The sequence below is a fragment of the Lygodium microphyllum genome, chromosome 7 (assembly GCF_053477565.2).
Source record: "Lygodium microphyllum isolate KBCC chromosome 7, Lygodium_microphyllum_v1.1.10, whole genome shotgun sequence".
NCBI classification, from domain to species: domain Eukaryota; kingdom Viridiplantae; phylum Streptophyta; class Polypodiopsida; order Schizaeales; family Lygodiaceae; genus Lygodium; species Lygodium microphyllum.
Window position 1 is genome coordinate 46,093,815 of NC_141141.1, and position 18,607 is coordinate 46,112,421.

Sequence of the window (18,607 nt, forward strand, 5' to 3'; positions counted from 1 at the left end):
ATAATAAAGTGCTTTCTAAAATATTATCAGGGATAAAAAATATTTTAAAACATGTAAAGTGATTTTTTCACTTCAACTTTCTTTGAAGCTTTAAAAAGTGTTTTTCCCACATGTTTATAATGGTCCAAAACTAAAATGTTTAAAGTGGTTTTTCCACTTACATATGCTCTAAAACTTAAAGTACTTTTTAAAGTGTTTAAATGATTCAAAAGCACTTTTTGAAATATGTAAAGTACTTTTAGAAGTTCACATTACAATTAGTTATTTTATGGTGTTTGCTTTACAAGAACTACTGATAATAATTGCTTTATGGTTTTTTCTCCTAGAAATTATATGAATATCATTTGCTAATGTTGATGATGTAGCTTTGTACCTCAAGATTCTAGAGGTGATGGTAGATCATGTGAAGAGAAGGCTGATGCTAACCATTGTTCTCACCCATAGATCTCAAATGCTTTGAGGCCACATGTGCATTTGGGTGAAATGTGTTTCAGGTGTGGATTTGTTTGGACGTGAGAGATGTCACTAGGATATACATGCTTGCATATGAATAAGAGTTTCACCCATTATGTTTTTCCAGCTTCTGTGCATCCATAGTGACACAAAAAAGTCAAGTTGTAAGCATCTAGAGAGACATGTGTGCACCATGGTTGTGCCCATGCAATACCTAAAATTATGAAATCATGGGTCCTTACAATCCCCATGGAAAACAATACACACACTTATATCAGCAAGAAAAATCAATATACAAATTTCATTAATAAATTCTAACTATTTAAAATGTTTAATTTTTTGGGGACTTCTCATTCTCCGTCAAGCAAGAGAGATTTCAGAGAGGAAACAACTCCGATCTCAAGATAGGTTGTTGGTTATGATTTTTTTATAGTTAACTTGTGTGTTGAGAAGTAGATAGTCCTGGAAGAGGATGTCCTAGCTTTGCATACAAGCCAGACACTAGGAGCAATAGGCACAAACAATTTGATCAAAAAAGAAAAGATGGCTGACAAAGGAAGACAACAACCAAATCCTAGGACACATGCTGCAGAGCAAGGAGAAGAAGTTGGCATCAACCCAATAACAAAGGATGAGAATGTCAAAGAGAAGGATTGTGTTGTGGTAGAAGAAGGTTTAGATGTAGATATGGATGGAGACTATACACTATTGCATATGAGAAAATAAATAAGGCAGAAGCGCACTATAGAAAACACTGAATCATCTAGCATAGGTTTCATTAGGCAAAGGATGGGGGCAGGCGCACTTTCTAATGAGCACAGGAAGGTAGAAACTTCAACACACCCCACACTAGAGTTGCCACCCCCCCAAAAAAACTAGTGCATTAGCTCCATTGATGATACCCTCTCGAATGCCCAAATCATATGCTTGTAAGAAGTTTTAATGCTTTTATGTTTTTTTAAATTTGCCTTTGATGTTAAGTTTGTTTGGACAATAATGAGAAATGAGAACTTTTGTTTGTTGTGCAAGCTTGTATTACATTGTTGTGTTTTTAGTATACTTTGTCTCTCCTCTACCATTTGTAACTTTTTAAAGCCCTTTCATTGTTAAATTAATTTTTAACCATTTGTATTGATTTAGGGAAACAAAAGATGCCAATGTTACAGATGGGATATACATTAACAAGCTACCAACAGAGGTTCAAAGGCCACTTATATTTGTTGAGGGTAGGCTCGCTCTAATATTAGACTTAAATAACACACTCTATTATTTCTATGATAGCAAGATTCAACTACCCAGTTTTAATTTTGAGGATGTGATACAAACCAAAGTGAATAAGAAAAATATTATGTGTAGAGTGATGTTGACTAGTTTCTCTATGATATAAGACAGTGTGCAAACTTGTTTCTCTAAAGCTGCTCAATGCCATATAATGCTCTAGATAACTTGGATCAATGCATGGAATTGGTACAATGTTTTTCTAAGGGATTTTTGGCCAAGAGCTCTACAAGGTGGCAAGCATCCCTTATCATGGGGGGAAGCTGATTTTCTTCAAATAGCTAGATGAATTTTGGAAGCACAACCCTACCTATAGCACATTCGACACTTTGATTGTTGATGATACACTTGCAAAAGTGTATGGCAATTCCAATGGGACCTTCCTAGTTATTCCAAGAATGGATGTACTTGCTGAAAAAGAGGAGGGAACAAAGTTCAAATTGTTTTTGATGGAGGTATTGGAAACTTTTTCTTTACAAGTAGCTCTAGTCCACTAACCCTATAGAGATTGTGCATTCTAACCCTTGGGAGCAGTGAAAGATGAGAGGTAGGCTAGGCAGATGGAGTTGGCTAGAAATGCATTGGGGAAAGAAAGGATGATGGCCAATATGGATTGGTCTAGATGTTAAAGAAGACTCAAATCACACCAAAAAGATTGCTTATAGATTGCCAAGAAATGTCCTAGAATTGCTTTTGTATTATGCTAACTATGTATGGCTACAAGTTGGTATGCTATATATATGAATCACCCAAATGTTACCCCTTATCAATATTTTGCACACTATTGTATTGCACTCAATCTAAGGCATGAAGCACTAAACATTTTATATTGATAGAATATTATACATTATAATGTAGATCACATGTTTGTATCCTACTCCATAGTCACTTTACATATTAGGAGCATGCTATTATAAATATTTTCTTCTATCTCTTTGTCTCACATGTGCAGGTTTACTTGACCATATGCACACTCCATATGGAAACTTCATGGCCCAAACCAACTATGAATACATGAGAACATGGGGCTTTTCCACAAGACACCACCAAACATATTTCTACAAGCCTTTAGAGTAGTGCCCACAAATCACCAATGAGTGTGCTAGAAGGACATTGCCCTAGTTATTAGACCATGCCTCAGTTAGCTTCTCCTAGGTAGAAATGCCATTTAATGATGAAAAATCTACCCCATTTAGGTTTTCATCCCCATTAACAACAAAGTTGTCCCCAATAGAAAATACATCACTCAATGCATTTGGGTGTCTTACATATGTTGGAAGACTAGTATCCTAGTCATGACTATAGTTATTGTCTTCCTATACAACATCAGCAAGGGATTCAATGGTGTGGTACTCCCAATCCTAAACAATATGCTTGTTTTTGCATCTTCTCTAATTCTTGTCCATTCACTTGTCACAAAAGCATGATAGTGCTCAACATGGTATAGAATTTGTATTAGTGAATATCAATTCATTGAATGCATTGAGCAAGACTTGGTTATGTGCTTGCAATCCTATTGATTTTATTTGCCTATGTCACCTACCTTGATCTCCTAAAAATTCATGTGTATGTCATTGTTAGAAACCTTGCCTCAAGAAAGTAACACAATCTGAAGCATGTTTTAGCATACATTTCTAGAAAATCTCTAGACCAGTCATAATGAAGTATATTGCCATGAGATAGAATGGACACTTTACCTTGAATTATGATACATAATCATTGCATCACACATAATGAGGTTTCCACTCATACCATTGACTCTTCAACCACTTGTCATGCAAAAGGAAATGGTGCTAGATAAACAATGTTTCATGTGTTTTGTCATGAGAGATACAGAAGTGATAAGTCTTTTTCACATCGTCATTATAACAAAAATAACTTTTATGTACCAATATTGTGACATGCCAATGCAGAGAATATATTTCATTTTGTTCTTTGAAGGAATAGTTCTCTACAAAGTCAATCATTAAGACCACTATGGCATCAAGATACCTTGCTAGGAAATCTTCAATTTGCTAACTCTACCACCTATGGATGAAGTTATGAACAATGAAGCATCTAGTATTCTCTTTCAAAAGGGATACACACTCTGGACTCATTCTAGCCACCCCATTTGCTGCACTCAGAGATCTTTCCTCTTCTTCTTTTTACCACTCTCATTGACTCCAATTTCTATCTTGAAACACCTTAACTGATAGCAATAATGATATATTGCTAATCTCCATTAGGCACAAAGCCAATTTTTCAATGCCATATTAATAAAAAATCCCAAAAATGCATCTTCTATCATGAAATGCAGACCCATTGGGTTTAGGATACAGCAAAAATACTTTCAAAGAGATGTGACTCCATAGTAAATAGAAAGCCCTGCTATGCAAGTAGAATGCTTTACACCATGGGTGCATAGAGAGCTTGCACATGTGTAGCTTGTGTTATGAGTCCTTTGGCACATGAAATTAAAAGCATATTTCAAAAACATCATTTGGACATGAGCAATGCCACAATATGTATACCTCTCTTTCAATTGTGATACAAAGTATGGCTTCAAGTCCTCAACACATCTCAAAGAGATCTCAATATAGGGATATGTTCTCTTAAATCTCTTTAAAATCTCTACTTGCATGTCAGAATGTAAAAAAATATTATGCTACATATGTTTTCTAGGAAATAAGTAGTGGTTATCACTGGATTTCTCCAAGAGAATACTCTCCATATGATTGGGAGTACTACAAATGGACTAAAAATCAAGTCCCCAATGGAAGATACAAATTTTGTGACAACTACTCTTTGAAATAGAAAAGTACTTTTGCAAATGGAAAAGCACTTTCAGTACTAGAAAAGAGCTATACGATCTAAAAAGTGCTTTTGGAATAGAAAAATGCTTTTAGATTTAAAAATGTACTTTCAAAATTGGAAAAGATATTGATAAAATAAAACAATGCTTTTTTGGATAGAGAATTGTCCACAAAATAGAAAGGTGCTAGTAACACTTTTGAAAAGGCTAGACATTACAAGGCTAAAAAAGTCAGTAAAAATTTTGATCAAGGACCGTAAGACCCTTTTGGTTTTTAGCATTTCTTTTGACATAGATATTCTGTTCATTATAGATATTGATGTAGTCCAGCTTGCTCTTTTTGATCATGTACTTGCTCTTCACTTTGCTTGCTGCTTCAGAGTCTTCATGATTTTTCTGCTTCTTCTTCTTATTCTTTTTCTCTTTGATCTTTCCTTCATGGTCATCATTTTCATGGACTTTGCTTGCCTTAGTCATCTGGTTGTTATCTTTCTGGTCCCTGTCAAGCAAAGGTACAGTCTTTGAGGCAGCGAAAATGTCTTCAAACTTTTGCACTTTCATGTCTTTAAGGTCTTCAAATGGGTACATTGATGGAATTTGGATAAATAGGCAGCTACATGTCTTCCTCCATCTTCTTAACGGTTTGATGTCCACAAAGTCAAGTTGTCCCTTAGCAATTGCATTATTAATGTACTGTCCTTGTGTGAATATTCACTCAGTGTATCAAGCTCTGTTATAGCTTCATCAAAGACCTGCTTAGCAAGATGACATGCCCGCTTAGGAGAATTCATAATTTCATAACAAAAAAGTGAAAATTTCAAAACTAGTCCAAGTCGAATAGGGTGGGTAGGTGGCAAATTTGTAACAACTATGTTTGATACAGTTCCTGATAAGCTTTAAGAGACTGATCTACAGCCTCTTTTCTTTCACTGTCATCTTAAACTCGGTCAAATACCGAAAATAATCACCTTTCATCTTGTAATAAAACATTGTCGATTTTCCTATGCTGGATGAAGGAATAAAGTGCTCATCAATAATCATCAAGAGATTGTTGCAGATATTGGACAGTTCTCCTCCACTTTGTGACGATATTCTTTAATCAGTTTAACATTTTTTTCGTTGGCTTTTGCTTCTTCTTTTTGCTCAATGGAAGACAATAGCCTCCATGAAGCCCGACGAGCTCCAATGACATTCTTATGGACAACAGACAACAGGTTCCTTACTTCGACTGTCAATTCTACATCAAGCTTGGCCACTTTTTTCATCGACTCAACCGTCTCATCATATCACTCTGCTTGCTCAGCAAGCTTGGCAATGTAGACATGGATTTCATGCTCCTTCTCGGTACACTCATGGTGTATAGGAGGGAGGAAGTGACTCGAGTAAAGTGGTACAGATCGATGAGATCCAAACACGGGAAGGGGGATAGTGGATGTGAAGGTCCCAAGAAAGAAAAGGTGTGGGAAGAAGATATCGGAGGAACGCCATGGCTGGGACTATGGAGAGAGGAAGAAGAAAGCATACGACAGAAAAGAAGAGAGAGAGAGAGAGATATGAAAGCACCAAGTTGCTTGGCTATGTAAGTAAAGTGAGGAGAAGAAGTGGGAGATAAGGTCTTGAGCTGGGGATTGAGCTCAAGCCAAGCTACATGACAGTGAAATAGAGCTGAAGAAGCACTGCCATGCCTGAGTGGGCTCTGATACCATGTGAAAGATGTGGATCTAGAGCATGGCTATGGCGGCTTGTAGGCATAGAGTGAACTCATGATGACATTGACCAAGGATTGAAGACCAACTATTACACAAGTGAATTAGGTTCCAAGATGGCAGGTTAGACTCATCAACACAATCTTGTGTAGGACTGACAGAGACAAGACACTCAATTGAAAGTAAAAAGCATCATGACATTGTATTCATTCCATATGAAAAGTGGTAGTCAATTACAATGCTTTATAGTTGCTGGATGTGTAGTAGTTTTCCCTCTCTGTGCATATGGGATTCCTACAGAGCAGCTTGCATGTCTTCAGCCCAAACTGCCTCATACAAAGAGGCTACATTAGGTGTGATTGCAAATATCTCAGCATTTCCTATGTAAGATCTTTTCATTACACACCATAAAGTTTTTATTGATAAAAACAAGTGTTTTTCTACATGCATTTGATATGAAAGGGTATGAAAAAGCTATTTTGAAAATAACAAGGTGCTTTCGGAAAAATAGGAAGTGGTTGAATAGGAGAAAGTGTTGCTTGAATGAGAGAGAGCACTATCTATGCAAGATGAAGTGCTTTTATATGCTATAGAAATACTTTGAACCATAATAGGGACCAAGCAAGAGGTACTAGTAATGCAAATGAATAGACATGAAAAAGTACTTCTTGAAAACTAGAAACTATAGTATGGAAAAGAGAAAAACTGTCTTGAACATGGAAAGGGATTTTTGAATTAAGAAGGAGAACATCACTAGATACAATTTAATATTTGAACTTCAAATATGTGGTTTCTAATATAGAGAAAAATTTTGCAAAGAAGTGAATGTGAAGTATAGATAAGGTCCCAACCAACATGAAGCCATAGAAAGAGAATAAGAATATGCGATTTGATAATGTGATTTAGGGGTGTTTGTCTTTAGCATGTCTCTAAAGAAAATACTACATCATCTTGTAATCAAGAACTTGCTACAATTAGATCTCTTTTATGGAAACTAAGATATCTTGCAGTATTTACCATGTTGATTGGTTGCTTTATACCATTGTCATCACCCTTAACTAAGGAGAAACACATTAATCTCTTCAAGAAAATTTCATTCTTTGATCTAGACTATGAAGTTGAGTATTGATGTTGGGGATGAGATAGAAGACCCTACAATGTTCAAAAGGATAGTAGGGAGTCTAATTTATATGACTATCACAAGGCCAAACTTGAGTTATGATGTTGGCCTTGTCAATCATTTTATGCAGATGCCTAGAAAGCCTCATTTTGATGCATTTAGATATATATTGAGGTATGTGAAGTTCAATTTTGCATTATGGATTTTTTTATGAGACACGTAAGGATATACATGCATTTGCATACACAAATGCTAATTGGGATGGTAGCATGAATGACAAGAGATCTACCAACAGATTCATGTTTTCCTTGGTAGTGCACCAATTACGTGGAGCATAAAAAGCAACCTACAATTTCTTTATTGAGTACAGAGGTTGGGCATAGATGTGCTGCTATGGCATATGTGAGGTGGTATGGGAGCCAAAGTTATTGGGTCATTTGGATGTGTAGGGAGATAGTCTAGTTATCATTCATTGTGACACATAAGCATCATACAACTAGCTAGGAATCCAATGTTCCATACTAGAACAAAAATCATTGAGGTGCATTACCACTTTGTGAGAGAGAAGGTACTTACATGAGAGATTGACTTGGTATATGTCAGCACACAAGATCAGATAGCTAACATTTTCCCAAAGGCATTGGGTGCAGAGAAGCTTCAAAAAGTTCAAAGCTTGCTTGGAGTTGCAGAGATACAATTGAGCTTGAGGGGGAGGATTGAGATGGCAAGGTCAACATATGTGGACATTGATGATGGACCACCTGATTAGATGAATCCTCACATCTACACTTAGTATGTCTGTGGTGGTCATTTTAATCCTCACATGTTCATTGACTTATCACTTATTATACTTGGTTGTTGTTATACATATCTACAACTAGCATATTTATAGTGCCGATCGATTAGTATAATCAATTATGCAATGTTGGATTTAGTAGGATACTTTTCTTTATGTTGTATCTTCTCTATACTTTGTGTACATTGTATTGTGTTTGTATTGTGTATGGAAGAGGAACAAAAAACTAGCAAAAAAACATTTTAGCCTCCATCTCTCTTCTTGTGTTCTTTAGTGAGCTTCCTCTTATGTGTATGATGTGTGTTTAGTGTAGCAACTCAAGCAAGTCCCCCCACCATGTGATTCTTGACAACAACCATAATTTCTATCCCCTTGACACTCAAGGGATCATTTTCTCTTTTCTCTCTTACCATCAAAACTTTTTACATCTCTAGTGGTTTAGTGGATTTCTTCTCCATCACAACTCTTGATGCTCTTTACATATATACCCTACTCATTGTCAATGTTGGATATCACCCAATGGTCTCTTTCCAACATTTTTTGGCTTACCCTCTTCCTCATTGATTTTTGTGCTTACCCTCTTCCTCATTAATTTTTTGCACATATAAATAGCATTTTCCCATCCGTTCACTCTACTCTATCCTCAAGCTCTAATGTCAAAATCTTATATCATTTTCCAATACGTATAATTTATAACTCCTCTAAACTCAATCGATCATTTGCTCTTTCTTCTCACACCTCTGAACCTTTTGACTTCTCAAATGGTCACTCACTTTCTTCTGCTCCCCAAAGAACTACAACTCTTGATTCTCTTTGTACCTATTCATACTCAAAATTGGAAAACTCCATGATAGAAAACTACTACCACCCATGAGGTCGATGATACTAGCCATCCAATACACACTTGAAGATCCAAATCAAGATGTCTAGTAATGCATAATAAGATGATGGTTGTACAAGACATGGGATTGAGTCCCTCTACCATTCAAAAATGTATTCTCTTTGAAAATGGATTCTAAGGTGCAAATATAATTTTGATGGCTCCACCTCAAAGTTCAAAGCCCACCTTGTAGCTCATGGATTCTTAAAGGTATATTGTGCGGATTTCACTAATATATACTCACCCACCTTGAGCACAACTTCTTTTAGGATCATTGTTGCTCTTATCATTGATGTCAAGATCTTCTACTTCATCATATTGGCATTAAAGCCACTTCTTTATGTGCTGATCTATCTAAAGAGGTCTATATAGCCTATCTCCCTCACTTTTCCAAACATATGTTATCATAGTTATTTTTCAAAATGTCATCACTTTCACTTTCTCTATAATCTTGCACAATGTTTTCCAATAATGTCATTTGGACTTGACCATGATGACTAACAAGTTGGATGGCCCCTCAACAAGAGACGATGATAACTATCATTCTTCTTGTTTGGATGTTTGATGGAAGTGGCTAGGGCCACTAGTTTGGAAGAGTTCCTTATAAGAAGATCCCGCCTTGGGATTTCTTCCACCAATTCATAGATGGATTGAGAAGAGCTACAATATGTGCTTATGAAAGCACACCAAAAAGGTGACACGAAGGAGAGAAGAAGGGAAGTTTGAAGCTTCTCTAAAATCTCCAAGATTTTGAGCAAAGCTTCATTCGGTAGATTTTGCCACTTCTCACTAAACTATGTTGCTAAATGCCCTTCTTGCATAGTCTAGCTAAGTAGTTTGCACAAGGAAGTGATTTGTTGGATATCATATGTCTTTTTATAGACATCCTTATCAATGGTGATATTTAACAATGAAGTTAATGGTGGCTTTATGTACCAAATAAGCCTCTTCAAGTCTTTCCAATGATCTTGGGTAGGATTTTTGTAAGTATTCGGAGAGGGTATATCCCACATAGCAAAGGTTGGATCAAGTACAAGTGATAAGGTAGTGAATGCACCCCAAAATTTGGATCTATCCTCATGGTAAGGGGAACAAGCATCAAAATACTTGAGTTTAGGAGATGTAGGAAGAGGAGTGAAGGAAAGAGAGTGAGATTGAAATTGAAATTTATGCAAAAAAGTTTCACATACCTTTTTTGGTGGAGTCAAATGGAGTGTTGATCCCTTTAGACCTTGATGCCTAGAAACTATGAGATGGGACCATTTTTGATATAAGGAAAGTGGAAAGCAACGTGTCTTTTCTCCTCAACAATTGGACTTTTGATGGAACTCCTTTAAATGTAAGAGCTTCAATCCCTTTGGATCTAGATTATTTGTCATAAGTAAGCTATCTCATATTCTAGCTCTAACAAACCATTCATCCTTTCTATTTATCCAATAAAGAAAATAATAAAATATTTCTTTGAGGTAGAGTTAACTCATGTACTTACATTTTCCTATTGTAATCAAAACATGAAGGCTCATCATTGGCTCCACATTTCATGTAATCAATTCCACAAATGAACACCTCAAATCCTTCTGATCTAAATCAAGCAGACAACTAGTGTAAGAGAAACATGGAGAAGATGAAGGAGGAGAAGAAGAAGTACTAGATCTTTGCTTCATCATGTCTCTCATTCTTACTCATGAACGCCCCTCACAAAGAGCTCCACTCTCAACCTCTTACAAATGGGAAGAAAAAAAGATAAGTAATAGATGGAGATGAGCTTATATATCCCAAGTTTCTCACTCATTCATTCACTCTCCCTCACTCTCAACAATACTAACACAAGATAGAAGACAAGAAGTAAGAAGAGTGGTTTCTTTAAGTTTCCAAATACATGAATCAGACATCTATACAACTAATCTCTCTTTATGCCTTCTAACAAAAGTTCGACACACTATCCACTTTAATGGATTTTGACTAGTACTTCTAATAGTGTGTGCCCATAATCCTCATGTTGGTTGTGGGTATTCTAAATCCAACTTTGGCAAGTACTACAATTTGCATGGGAATGAACCCGTGGGAATGAACCTGACTCTCACATGATGTTACAAGAATAATAATCTTCATGCATCATGTTGGAAATATAATGTAGTAGATTACATCTTGCACATTTGGATAATGCCTAAGATAATATGATGAATCCAAAAAAATCATTTTTTTGAGAATAAATTTTAGCACTCGATGCAAATGTTTCCCCTTAACTTTGACTTGACTTTGCATCATTCTTTGTTATTCACTCCTAAAGGTTAGCATTGACGGTTAGTTTCTCTTTTTAGTATCATATAAAGATCATTAAGAATACTTGTAGGGATGAGAATATTATTTCTTAGATGGCTAAAAGCATTCAAAAGATGTCAATAAACTAAGATAGTGTTCTCAGTCTTAAAAGTATATAATCTCCATCTAGTAACCTAGGATAATTCAAAGTATGGTCTGTATTAGTAGCCTTGATCTTTCTTATTTGACTCAAATGGAGTACTACTAGATGCCTAGACTTTAGAAAAATCTTGATACATTTGAGTAATTTTATATTAATTACATCTTGGGTGTACCTTATCTTCCAAAAGAAATTCATTTTTCTTTTGGTAGTTATTTGATGTTTTCCTTGGTTGACAACAGTCCCAACACTCAACCCTTTCTCGTGGATGTTACATATATATTCTTTTTCTCCATCCTAACATCATTACTCCTCCTTCTTCTATGGTTCTTTTATAATATATGTAGGAGGATCACTAGGAGGGTATGCTGTGATTGGCCTTAGAGGTATTGATATTCATGAAGAAACCTCAATTGTTGTGAGATGTGCAATTAGGTGCCAAAAACGAGGAAAAACATGAAGCATTTGCAGTAAAAATGAAGAGGCATTGGAGTGTTCTAAGCAAAAGTAGGTGACTTGAAACATATTGGAAGCATTAGTTTGTCAATCGTAGTTTGTTAGACACTGCATTTGAAGAGGCCAAACTTTTGCATTACAAAGAAAAAATTTTCTAAGAAAAAGCAAGTGGCTTGGAGGAACGGATTGGCAACATCCATTTGCCTAATCATAGTTTGTCAAACACCCCATTTGAAGAGGTCCAACTTTTGCATTACAAAGGAGCTACCTAATCTAAAAGCCAAAAATAGCATCCAAGAGGCCAAATCAGTAGAAAACAATGCCAAGAAAATATATGTGTTTTCTGATCTTAAATCCAATTTTGTTTTAGCCTTCGATTTTAGCCACCCCCAACCATCAATTTTAGCCGCAAACACAAAGTAGATGAACTATTATTTGGGTAATTAAGTTTAACAAAGCTCAGAAATTAAAAAATTCAATTGGGGGGGTGCATTTTTTTGGCACACCCCCTTAATCCCCATAAAATGGCATTTCGCAACTGATAGAGATTAGAGAAGTAGCCTTGGCCATGGATTCCTCAAACTATTTCCTTAAAATTGCCACAAAAATCATTGAGAATAATGTATTCTATCAAAACTTTAGTTTTTAGTCTTTTTCTCTTGCCATAATTGCTGTTCATATGAGCTAAGAGGATGAGGGGGAATGGGTGATGAAATGTGTTACAATGTGAGAAATGGAGCAAAGAAACATGAAGGTGGTTGTTAGCAACTATGTCGAGTGTCAACATGCAACCTAAGAAACTATAAAATCATAAAACCCAAAGAATTTCTAAGAATATTTTACAATAATGTTTGGTTTCACAAGAAACTTGATTCTATTTCTGTTTTCATCATTGAATTGGGGTGCATATGGGGTGAAATTTGATATGGAAGTAATATGTGTTGTGTTCAAGTGTTGTAATTTCAAAATATTAGAATTTGTGGATATTGTAATGTAAAATTTAGTTATTCAAGGCATGTAAAACCCATAAAATTAAGAAATATGATGATGGTTAATAAAATTGATGAAAGTAATGGTGCATACGGGGGAAATAATGCATGTTGGTTACCATGACTGCGTTTCTCTATTTTATGATTAAATAATTATATAATTATATGTAATTATGATAATAATAACGAATAAAATAATGAAAAATCAAGAAAAAATGGATTTTTGAGCCAAAAAATAGAATAAATTGAGAAAACATTGATGAATGTGTAGTGAATAGTAGGGCTTGAGGGTTAGCCTCAGTCTACACTCGCTATGTTAAAGTCATTGGGTAAGGGTATGTTCTATGTAAAATGACATATAAAATATAAAAATCAATATATAGAGATAGACATATGAAATGAATGTTGAAAGTTTACATCTTTTCGATGAAAAACTAAATTTTTGTGTATCGTAATAAGGCATTTAGAGTTTTAACAAATATCTAAAGGGATGGAGGCATGAGTTAGTTCAATTTTATCTTTTCAACGTCATACTATGCTAGAATAAATCATGAAAAGAATGGTTTCACACATTAGATGGTTGTTTTATTAGTTAGAAGTGTTTGAGCGCCATGTGGCATGACACCTTGCATATGTATATAAGCTCGTATTGGAATAAATCTCTTGGAGGAATAGCAATTGTTTGCAAACCCATTGTTGGAGGGGTTTTAGTTGATAGGGCATATCCAGTGGGGATTAGAGATCAAAGAAGGAAGTAGAGAATAGGAGATACAAAAGAAGAAAAAGAATAGACAAGAGGTACATAAGATAAAAATAAAGCTCAATGAATCAAAGCACTCTATATTGATAGAACCTGAGAAGATTAGAAAAATCCTTGTTTGGGACCACTTAGAAGCAATCTCCAAGCATTAGATCTACTAGAGCTCTGTGGTAGACCAAAAATGCGCACCAAACACTAGCTTCTTCTTTGCTGGTCAAATCGCAAATCTGATAGTTTCATTAGCTCCAAAACAGGGGTAAAACTCCAAGACACCTAATCAAAATTCTCCCAGATCGTTCATTCTTCTTCTCCTTATTCAAAATGATGTTTGCTATTGGTAAACTATGATTGCATTGTCGTGATGCTGCACGTCCACCACTGTGAAGTCACTTTGAGTGTCCTAATTCTATCACTTTTCTTTTTGTGCTTAAAAGCTATTGGTGTTACAAAAGTTTTAGAGACGAGCCATCTTCTACATACTGAAACAATCAAATGAGGTTTGGAAAGAGAGTTTTTTGTGGCCAACACACTTGTGGACATGTGTGGTAGATGTGGATTTCTTGCAAAAGCATGGCAAGTGTTTGATAGGATTCATATGAAAATTGAAAGTTTGTGGAATGCATTAACCACAACATATACTGAACATGGATTCTATGAAGAAGCATTGATGTGTTTCAAAGAAATGCAGCTCATAAGCATGTGTTCAGTTCTAATAACTTTTGTTTGCATATTAAAAGCTTTCACAAATACTAAAGCTCTAAAAATAGGCTGGCAACTTCATTTGGAATTAACAAAAAGACGATTGGAAAGAGAGGTCTATGTAGGTAAAACATTGGTTGATATGTACATTAAATGTAAGCATTAGGGGAGTTTTGAGGTCTCGAAAATGCCCTGTAAGAGATCCTAGAGAGAGAAAACAATTTACGAAATAAAATCATTTTATAGAATTTTTAAAAGGTTTATATTTTGGTAAGTTAAAATATCAAAATTCGTTAATAAGTCATTGTCGTGATATTCTCGTGGTCACATCAAACCTAGAAATCTAGGTCGCCATAAAGTTGGCAAGGTTGTCATAATGAAGATCTTACCTCTCCTCATTAAAGTGAAAAGTAATATTCAATTTGAATTTTGGTGGATACTCGATTGCCTCCCTCCATTGTTTCTCCATCGTTTCTCTCTTCTTTTTTTCTCCTCCTTATTAGTCTCTTCTTTGTTTTCGTTCTTGCTTCTAATCATATCCTTAGCTATGGATCAATCACCCAATGATCTCTGTAACCCAGCTATGGATCAATCATCTAATGATCTCTGTAGCTCTCATAAGAGACCTCTCTATCATCTTCATATTGAGTTGGACAGTGAGTATGAACCGATAAGAAAGAGAACAAAATCTATCACAGTTACAGAGTCTATGAAACATACACTGAGGTTTGAAGGAAAGAAGAATATTGATCTTTGGTTAGATGGAAAGCTATATCCCAAAGATCCTAGCAGAAATAGCACTCCTCCTTTCTATAATAGCTCGTCATTAATGAGGTTTATTGGTGATGGCTACAATGGATTTTTAGGTTATACACTTAATCTTGTTGCAGAAAAGGATATCCTTGGACTAGAGAATCATCTTTTGATGAAACACAATATAGAGTTGTTGCAGAAGCTAGAGGATTGTCAACAAAAAATTCATTCATTGGAAAAGCGTATCAAAGCTTATCAACAAAAGCAAACTTTATTAGGCCTTCGAAATCGACAAAGAGCTCTTAAAAATATTGAGAATCTCAAACGAGGAGGAGGAGGCTGTGGTAAAAGAATCCAAGCAGCAAGGTGTATTTTTTTTCACTTGAAAAATCTTAAATATGGATTTATTTAAACTACTTACATTGATTTGTGATGTTAATTTTGCTTAGATCTCTTCTACAACCAAATGCAAGTGAAAGAGATTCTTTAAAAGCAGCTCAGTTTTATTATCATCTTCTTCCTTCAGTGGTTTCAAAGGATATTTTGGAGAAGAAAAAATTTAAAAAGGCAAAGAAACAATGCTTGGAGTCATTTGTGAAGGATCATTCTTTGGATTCTGAGTTAGTACAGAAGACACTGGATAGTATTGGTATCAGCCGAGATGCTTATATGCAACTTTTCCAACTTTTACAATCAAATATGAAGCAAGGACAAGTACACAATTGCATACTTCCGAAACCATTTGTGGTTAGGACTATCAGATAGAGAGTTAATAACAAAGTGATGGAGATTCTAGGTGAGCCTTTTCATATCAAGGCTAGCTTCAAGGGCAAGAAAAAGGAGGTTACATTCAATGAATTTAACAATATTTTCCTTGACTTGCCCACCCTACAATGCTTAATGATCAAATTTTATGACTTGTCAGTAGCAGAGGCACAGGGAGTGGCTAGATTTGTGATTAAACTTGATGAAAGTGAGATTCTGAAATGTAAAAAATTGGAGAGAATCTCTATCACCTTGATGAATAGAGCACTTTCGTCAAGTCATTGCAATCACTCAACATCATTTAGTGTTCAATCTGAATATAACATCTGGTGGCTAGGAGCATTTGAGGTAGATACTGAGAATTTTGATATACTATATTGGGTTTTTCATCAAACATAAATACCTAATGTTATTCAAAAGCAACAAGCAGGAGAAGAGCTATTTGTTGAAGGATTAGGGAACTACAGGATTGAGTGGCACATAGCTGGTGACCTAAAGACACTCAAATGTATGTATAATGTATCAAAGGGAGCTAACTTGAGATCTCCTTGCTTATACTGCATGTCACCAGCTATAGAGTTAAACTCACGCAATTGGAATAGAGCTCCCTCTAGGCACAATAAGGATCCACAGTTTAAACCAGTCTTGGACATTCCTTTAGCAAATGCCCATATTTGTACACTTCATGCACTTTGCAGGATAATCGAAAAGCTTGTTCATCTCTATATAGGATTTGCATGGAAGTTGAAGCCATTATCAACTAGAACAGATGCTATAACAAAGGTTGAAAAAGTTCTCTCTGCAATTGGTTTGCATGGTGGCAATGTTGTTATTGAACCAGATCTTCAAAAGTCTAAGGATGGTAATTGTGTCCCAAAAAAACCATCTATTGGTGGAGTGAAGGCTAGAAGGTTTCTAGGCTTTCATGGGAGACTTGGCAAGATAAACTCGAGAAATGGTGGCTCAACTATTAAATTTAATCAGTGGAAATCCCTACATAATGCAGTTAAGGATCACACTGATAATGGACAAGCTCGAAATAGAAAAGCTAAAGTTTGGGAAACACTAGACAAAGTGTTTTTTTATTGTGATAAGACTGAATGGAATGATGATGATCTCAAAGACTTTAAAAACCAATTGAACCTTTTCAAAAAGGCGATGACAGAAGCTTGGGGTGATCAACACTTTACTCACTATATGGTAAGAAGTTTGTATATGTTTGTTTCTTCATTGTCGAACTCATATAATGTTTTTTAATAACTTTCCTTATTTGTTGACTATGCAGCATATTCTATACAACCATGCTCCATACTTTATTAAACAATATGGATCTCTATCTATCTGGTCAACCCAAGGTATGGAAAAATCACATTATCAAGCAAGAACAAAATATTTCAGACATACAAGACATGGAGGTGGAAGACACAAAGCCAACAGTTTATTAGAGGTCTTTCAATGGTTCTATCGACAAATTTGGCATAAATTCAAGCTTAAAGATACAACCACATCAAGCAATACATCATCTTTAGCAAGGACTATACAAATTGTTACCCAAAGAAGAAAAGATAGATATTTAAATTCTTGCGCAAAACAAAGATTTACAGAATGGTTACAAACCAAACAAAGAGTTGGGAAAAGATGGGTTTCAAGAAACCCTTAATCTTTGGCATATTCTAGTCTGATTGGTCCACAATCACACTACTTGTACAACTAGTAATTGGTCTCTCTTTTCTCATTTTGTAATAGGTCAACTCTCTCCTTGATGCCCCTTGGCTATCTTCTCTATCTACAAAAACTCTATACTTTTCCGCACATACATATTGAAGCTCCCAAAAAGAAAGAGAAGCTGCCTCCCAGCAGCAACTACAATTCCTTTCTAGCTCCTCCTAAAGTAATCATCCTAGAATATTTGCTCTCCTCCAGTAGCAGGTGGCTCCGTTGAAGATTTCCTCCTCCTTTAGTCCTTCTCCCACTAGAATTGGTGCAAATATGGCCTCCATCGGAAATGGCCTTGCCTGATCCTAATTGAGCTAGCCCATATGTATATCTCCCACAATTGCACAAAAGATGCATTATTTTCAAGCTATCATCCTCAATACCTTATGCCTCCTAACAAGCTCTCTTGATCACATCAATGCATGAATCATCACACCTAGTTAGGAAGAAAAAGTTGAAGTGTATTTGTCTCCTCATCAACTATTCAATTTTCATCATGTACTCCATTAAGAAACCATCTTACAACATGCAGTTGCCCATATAATTAGGCCATGTCATTGAGAGCTTCTTCGCAAAGATTGCTACAGACCCCACACAAAATTAGCCAATGGAGCCTTAAAAAAAGCTTCACTTTTTCTCTTTCTACCCGTTATGTTTATGATTTTCCCCAAAAACATGATTGTTAAATGTATATTTTCATACATGTTGCCCTTACGAGAGCTTGGAATCACACTTAGATCAATATTGTGCAATCGTGGCACCTTCTGCTAGTATCAATACATCTCAACAAAATTTGCTTCATACATCCTCCCATGTCTTGGCCAATATGCAATCTTTCAAATTGAAATGTCATCCCGATTTGACAAATCACAATACATATTTTGCTACTTCATGGGTGTAGACACTCTTTTCCCACCCCCATGTACAAGCATGCATGTTTACATAAAAGGCATGCTTTACACCTTCTCTTTTTCTTCAAGTCATCAAGTCAAGCATAACTGCTATTTGCAAGAATCTGTG

General features: G+C 35.6%; 1 pseudogene; it reads right to left on the bottom strand.

The window, feature by feature from the left end:
* Nucleotides 1-5,160: 5,160 nt before the first annotated feature.
* Nucleotides 5,161-18,607, bottom strand: part of LOC148033412 (14-3-3 protein 7-like) — a 47,130-nt pseudogene continuing 33,683 nt past the window's right edge.